Below are 7,817 nucleotides of genomic sequence, written 5' to 3' on the forward strand. Positions count from 1 at the left end.
TCTTGGCATTCTGTCAACCAGCTTCATGAGGTATTCAACTGGAATGCATTTCAATTAACAGGTGTGCCTTCTTATAAGTTAATGTGTGAAATGTATTTCCTTCTTAATGAGTTTGAGACAATCAGTTGTGTTGTGACAAGGTAGGGGTGGTATACAGAAGATAGCCATATTTAGTAAAAGACCTAGTCCGTATTATGGCAAGGACAGAAACGACAATCCATCATTACTTTAAGACATGAAGGTCAGTCAATGTGGAAAATGTCAAGAACTTTGAATGTTTCTTCAAGTTCAGTTGCAAAATCCATCAAGCGCTATGATGAAACTGGCTCTCATGAGGACGGCTACAGGAAAGGAAGACCCAGAGTTCTTCTGCTGCAGAGGAAAAGTTCATTCGAATTACCAGCCTCAGAAATTGCAGCCCAAATAAATGCTTCACAGAGTTCAAGTAACAGACACATCTCAACATCAACTGTTCAGAGGAGACAGCATGAATCAGGCCTTTATGGTCTAATTGCTGCAAAAAAACACTACTAAAGGACACCAATAATAACAAGAGACTTGCTTTGGCCAAGAAACACGAGCAATGGACATTAGACCGGTGGAAATCTGTCCTTTGGTTTGATGAGTCCAAATTTAGGTTCCAACCGCCGTGTCTTTGTTAGACGCAGAGTAGGTGAACTGATGGTCTCTGCATGTGTGGTTCCCACCGTGAAGCGTGGAGAAGGAGGTTTGATGGTGCTTTGCTGGTGACACCGTGAGTGATTTATTTAGAATTCAAGGCACACTTAACCAGCATGGCTGCCACAGCATTCTGCAGCGATACACCATCCCATCTGGTTTGGGCTTAGTGGACTATCATTTGTTTCTCAACAGGACAATGACCCAACACACCTCCAGGCTGTGTTGGGTCATTGTCCAAGAAGGAGAGTGATGGAGTGCTGCATCAGATGACCTGGCATCCATAATCACCCGACCTCAACCCAATTGAGATGGTTTGGGATGAGTTGGACCACAGAGTGAAGGAAAAGCAGCCAACAAGTGCTCAGCATATGTGGGAACTCCTTCAATACTGTTGGAAAAGCATTCCAGGGGAAGCTGGTTGAGAGAATGCCAAGAGTGTGCAAAGCTGTCATCAAGGCAAAGGGTGGCTACTTTGAAGAATCTCAAATAAAAAAATATATTTAGATTTGTTTAACATTTTTTTGGTTACTACTTGATTCAATGTGTTATTTCATAGTTTTGATGTCTTCACTATTATTCTACAATCGAGAAAATAGTACAAATAAAGAAAAACCCTTGAATGAGTAGGCATGTCCAAACTGTTGACTGGTACTGTATATTATTTTATACTAATACAATTGCTCAGAAAAAGAGACGTTGTTTAATAATAACTTCAAAAGATAAGGGTCAAAATTATTGTCACCCCTGATTTCAGTACTACTCCATCGCCCTCCCCTTCCGAGGATAATGGCACTGAGCCTTTTCCTAAGTGTTTTATGAGATTAGAGAACACGTTGGGAGGGATCTTAGACCATTCCTCCATACAGAATCTTTCCAGATCCTTGATATCCTTCATCTGCTCTTATGGACTTCCCTCTTTGATTCAAACCACAGGTTTTCAATGGGGTTCATGTCCGGAGACAGATTGCCAATGCAAAATGTTTATTTGTAACTCAATGAACCATTTATTTGTGGATTTTGATGTGTGCTTGGGGTTATTGTCTTGCTGGAAGATCCACTTGCGGCCAAGTGACAGTCTCCTGGCAGAGGCAACCAAGTTTTTGACTAAAATAACATCAAAGATCCATCACAATATTTTACCGTAGGTATGAGGTACTTTTCTGCATATGCTTCAGTTTTTCAATACCAAACCCACCACTGGAGTCCCATAGGGCGGCACACAATTGGCCCAGCGTCGTCCGGGTTAGGGTTTGGACGGGGTAGGCTGTCATTGTTAATAAGAATTTGTTCTTATCCGTCTTGCCTGGTTAAGTGAATAATAATAAATAAATGGTGTGCGTGGCCAAAGAGCTTTATTTTCATGTTATTATTTAACCATTGCACCGGTTCCAATCCAAGTGCCAATAAAGTTGAACAAAGTCCAGGCGGTGTCACGGATCAGATAGGGGCATTACGGCGGACCTCCGTAGTTAGCCTACCACATAGAGTGCCAGGTGCGGCAGACCGTAGCGTAGCTCTAATGAAATGAATAAACAAATACAAGAATGAACTATCCAGGTAGCCTGGTCTATGACATTTCTAATTCGGGAAAACAGAGCTAAAATTTGAAGACGTCCAATGGTGCCTTTAATCGTAATCCCATTTTTTTGTAAAAACAGCTTGGAGCCATTGGAAACTATAGGCCTGGCGGATCAAAGCATACAAGTGAGGAAATCCTGAAGCTTTTCCCCATCATTAACATGGACCTACTTTTTGGATGCAAGAAGCATCTCCCTTTGATATCTATCTACTTTCTCATCTAACAAATGCCAGCCCCTAGTTATGATGGTTTCTCTCATCCACTTACTGCAGGGATGTCCCTCTGTTTCCTATTTGAGGAGTCGGTGTGATTATTGTGATCCATGGTTCGAGGGCTCTCGCTGATTTTTAAGAAGGTGTGTTCAATAACCCCATAAGCAAACAAATTGATACAATTCACGCAACAACAAAAAACAATTGGATTGGTAATATCATGTTTGTGATAGGCAATAAACATGTGCACTAACCAATCTAGCGTGTCGGGACGTTATATAAAGATTCATTCAAATGGCATCTGCATCAGAGGCATCAGCAATCTCACGCAGCTAGTATTCAGAGGCCTTTGGCATTGAAAAGGAATTCTCCGCAACCACAGAGTAAACATGAATTAATTCCTTGTGATGATCACCCCTTGTGTCTTTGGTCGAAATGCAAAGCATTGAATGCAGGCCTCAATAGCAAGCTCCTTAATAATTCAAAACTCAAAAGGCAGCCTTGGGCAGGAGCTCACCGGAGCTCAGTACACGCACTTCAAATATTCCCCTGCTTGATCTCATGTTCCTCATAGATTATTAGCTCAGAAGTATTGTGGAGCTCCTGCATCTAAATATAAACATCACCAGCACCTAAAATAAGTACCAGCACCTAATTCAGTCCAAGTCAAGTACCGAGCATACGCGATTCAGTTCATAGTAGCCGAGTCCCATTATTAAATCAATATCAAAACACTCTCATGATCATAAGGGCACCAGTATGAGACAAAGGACGTTGAGGCATCAGGAAGTTGAAAACATCTCTGAGCCTGATCTTTAATACAGATACAGTAGCATAGATTGAACAAATTCTAAGTCATTCACTGGCCCAACGGATTAAATAGATCTAACGAACGCATCCCTAAACGCACCCCAAAAAAACATGGCTTTCTTTTTTTGGACGTCTGTGTATGTAAATAAAGGCTAAGATTATGTTACGAGCTGTCATGCACTGCATGAATTTGTCAAGACAAAATATGATTCAGGGATGGTAGACATTTTTAGGTGTTCTTGTCCCTGGTAGGATGACTTGTTTTATCAGGATCCTCCATGTTTTGTGAGAGTCTGATGTTTCAATGAGTTGGAAATATTATGAAAAATATTTGTCCGTGAGAAAGATTTGAAATATTACTCGCGACGTGACTTTGATTTCGTAATGTTTAATGTTATCACAGCCTTTGATATGGAAGAACATTTATAATTGAAACTATTCCAATACTAGTAGTGGCAATGTAAGAACAAAGGATATTTGTGACTATGTCTCATTTCTGTGTTATTTATGAGACATGTATCAGTTGATCCTTACTCGCCATTGTCTCAATACGCTCATTGTATAATTGATGGGTTAATATTATATTTGACACTACGGTTACATTTCCATGTCCCTGTGTGTTTTCGTATTAGCAACAAGCAGAAGCAGCATCAATAGTGAAGCTTAAAATAATTTAAAAAAAGGAAAATCCCTACTATTGAGTCTTCAACAAGGTATTGCTTTACTATATATCTATACATATTGCTTGTGTTCTTATTGAATCTCATTTGAAAACAAAGTCAATGAAGAGAAAGTAAACCACTAGCCTAACCTTGTATTAATCGTACACATATAGTTCGATAAAAAAACAAAACAGTGCATTTGAATATGTCGATGTCCGCTTTATTTCAGCAAACCCACCAGTTCAGAGGTCAAATAAAGTACATTGTATCCGTCATGTACATTATCAGTGATGTGTTATCCAACCCGTGATTGCTCACAGTTTGTTGAGTATAAGTACTGAGATCTTTGTCTGCCAGTGACAGCAATAATACAGTACATCTCTAATATCCCTTATCAAATGACCTGCCATTCATACCACAAACTATAATCCATAAACACAGACAAACCGGTACTGACGATAACCTAACAATTGACAAAACCTGAACAAGCTAACATCACATTACCCAACGACAAAATGTACAGACTATTACTTGAACAATTGCAATCCGAGATGAGGTTTGTAAAACGGAAACTAAACACTGTACATGCATTCTTGTAACCTGTCCTAAACATAATCCTTACCCAAAAAATGTATTATCACAAAATCTGTCCATGTATTTCAAATGTTTTCACATTAAACCCATCCTCAAACCCTTGCCCTCTAAAAGGTATTTATCGCAGAGGAGAAAAGTGAGAAGAGGGTACAGTACCTTGGAGGAGCACCTCTATATTTCACTGCTGGCTCTCGTGCCTATGAAAAGATCCCCAATATAAGCATACAGGACAATGGGCCACTTACTTAAGACTACAGATTCTATTTGGGCCAGTAGATTTTATGAGGAGATACTAAGAAGGAGCCTTGGTGAGAATTTGGATGGCACGTTAAACCTGCATTATATGAGCCATTAGAAGAGAAAGATATTGGACTTTAGGTTTCTTTTTAAAGTACAGATCAAGGAGCTGATCATACAGCATATGTGGAAGAAGAGGGGTGGAGGAAGGTGGGAGGGTATTAAGTACTGGTGTCCCATTCCCTTATAAAAAGGAGCTCTTGCTGTTTTTGTCTCTTTTCAAATGTCCCCCACACAGTTATACAAATAACTATAGTCTTGCTCATCGTGATGATCAATCTACAGTAGGCCTATCACTCGACAGAAGAGAATAAACAGTAGAATGGCTGACAGATTGAATAGGTGATTATTTATCCGTTTATGGATGAAAAGGGGAGAGGAGATGTGGGAGAAAGTATATAGATTAGAGGCCTTTCTCGTCACAAAACAGGGGACAGAGAGAAAGCACTGTGCCCCCTACTGGCTACTTCTGTCATGCTATTTGTCTTTTTCCATGAATGGTTATGATGAGAGTATTATGATGCTGTTCGCAACACTATGATTTAAAAATCTTAGTAGTCCAACCAGGTTTTGGACCATTGTGGGTTTGGTTTCAATATAAATAAATGAAATCTTTGGATATGTCATCATATTTACATGATGGCACATATCATTTTATCCCATTTATATTACACTTTACCTGTACTATTCAAAATAGTAGTACAAAAGGTAACAGAAAATGGATATTTACATTAGAAGAGAGTGCCCTCTGCTGCATAGCCAAAACTAGTGCACTACGGTTAATGCAGCAATTTATCTTGAGCGCAGTACTCAATGCAGCTGTTTTTATCTCAATATCAAATCCTTTCTGGGTAACAATGAAGTACCTTACTGTAATTGTTGTAAATGAAAATGGTCAAAACTTAACAAATATAGCTTCTTAGCAAAGAGAAATTCCTAATTTAAGAATTTTGCTAGGACTGTCTGCGAGTGGCCTGAGTGGGAAGGGGAAAACTGAAAACTAGCTGTTATTGGCTGAGAGTTTGGAACTCTCTTTGTTATTGGTCTATTAACTCCACCCCACCAAAACAGGTTGAACTTTCAGGCGGTCTTTTCCAACACTAAAAGGGCTTCATCATCATTTTCACAATTTCACAGTATTATTCCAATCTCATAGTGTGGAAATATAAAACACAGGAACATCAAGTTTTTTCAAATTGTCTGTCCCACCAAAATGGTTCCTGATGAATCCATAATCCCTTCCCTATAGAACAAATGAAAGAAGCAACTACTGCTGGAAGGATAGCACTGGCCTGGGTCCTTGTTTCCATGTATGTGTTGAGGTAAGGCAATTCTGAGGCAGATAAGAGAGGAGAGCTGCTCTATCGAATCCCTCTATATAGGAGTGACCAACCATGGCTGTGTGACTCTGTCTTTTTCTGTATTCTGCCGTGAAAATTGATTCAACCCAACTTAATCCTACTATTGTTTTGAACAATGGCAGCTAGTGGCCCTGACACATCTCAAACCAGAATGATATGGCTGTCCAGTGGGATTCTACTGCATTGAGATAATGACCCTGTTGGTGGGCTTTGGTCGACCTGAACAGACAGTTACCCAGATGGCATGAATCAAGCCCTGACTCCATACTCCAAAACCACAGTAGAAATCCTTAACAACCAGGTGTCAAATACAACTCTTACTGCACCTTTGAACAAGTGAATGAGCCCTAATCATTACACTGACTAACTACAAGGGAGAGAAAGAGAGAGTTAACAAATAACGGGGTTAACAAATTCTAGAAGTGCACAGATGGCCATACCTTGGCCTTTTCTCATTTGGGCAAAAGTCTGTCCTCCGTTCTCTGTCCTCCGTGACCCGGATACCAATAAGTGGTCGGGGACTGTGTCAATTCATTAGCAGAGAAACGGAAAACGGTCCTCCCCTCCTCGATAGCCTCCTTTTGGAGAGGAAGCACAAGTGTATCCTACTGCGGAATACTTTTGATATCTGCCACACCCAGTGGTGTAAAGTACTTAAGTGAAAATACTTTAAAGTATTACTTAAGTAGGTGTTTTTGGTATCTTTACTTCACTATTTATATTTTTGACTACTTTTACTCCACTACATTCATAAAATAAATATGTACTTTTTACTCCCATACATTTTCCCTGACATCCAAAAGTACTCGTTACATTTCGAATGCAGGACAGCAATATGGTCCACTTCACGCACCTATCAATATAACACATTGTCATCCCTACTGCTTCTGATCTGGCGGACTCACTAAACACAAATACTGCATTTGTAAATGATGTCTGAGTGTTGGAGTGTGCTCCTGTCTGTTCGTAAATAAAAAAAAATAAAAAAAATAATGCCGTCGACTTTGCTTAATATAAGGAATTTGATGTATAGCATTTACGTTTACTTTTTACTTTACTCAAGTATGTTAATTCAGTACTTTTTCCACCACTGTACTTAAGTACATTTAAAACCTGTTACTTTCGATTTTTAATCAAGTAGTATTTTACTGGGCGACTCACTTTTACTTGATTTTCTATTAAGGTATCTTTACTTTCTCTCAAGTATGACAATTTAGTAAATTTTCCATCACCCTTTGAATCTGATGCTGCATTGTAATGTAGGAGAAAAGCATGCATAGACTACATTTAAAAACGATATTCTACTTAATACTAAAATGTCTTGCACAACTAACTTAATTTGTTTTTATCACTTTGCACATTTATTTTGGGATCCCACCCCGGTAAACATCTTTTGCCTGATGATGTGCGAGTGGGCACTGGGCACAGACGTCAATTCAACATCTATTCCACGTTGGTTCAATGTCATTTCATTGACATTACATGAAAACAACGTTGATTCAACCAGTGTGTGCTCAGTGAGGAAGGAGATTTTCATTTCATACAAGCGCATTTTCGCCCACATTCAGTCTCCTAGCCGCCTCTCCTCGATTACCATCGACCTTTTTCAAAAAAGGAGGCG

This window comes from Salmo salar, chromosome 04 (genome assembly GCF_965601325.2).
Source record: "Salmo salar chromosome 04, fSalSal1, whole genome shotgun sequence".
In the NCBI taxonomy this organism is placed as follows: Eukaryota; Metazoa; Chordata; class Actinopteri; order Salmoniformes; family Salmonidae; genus Salmo; species Salmo salar.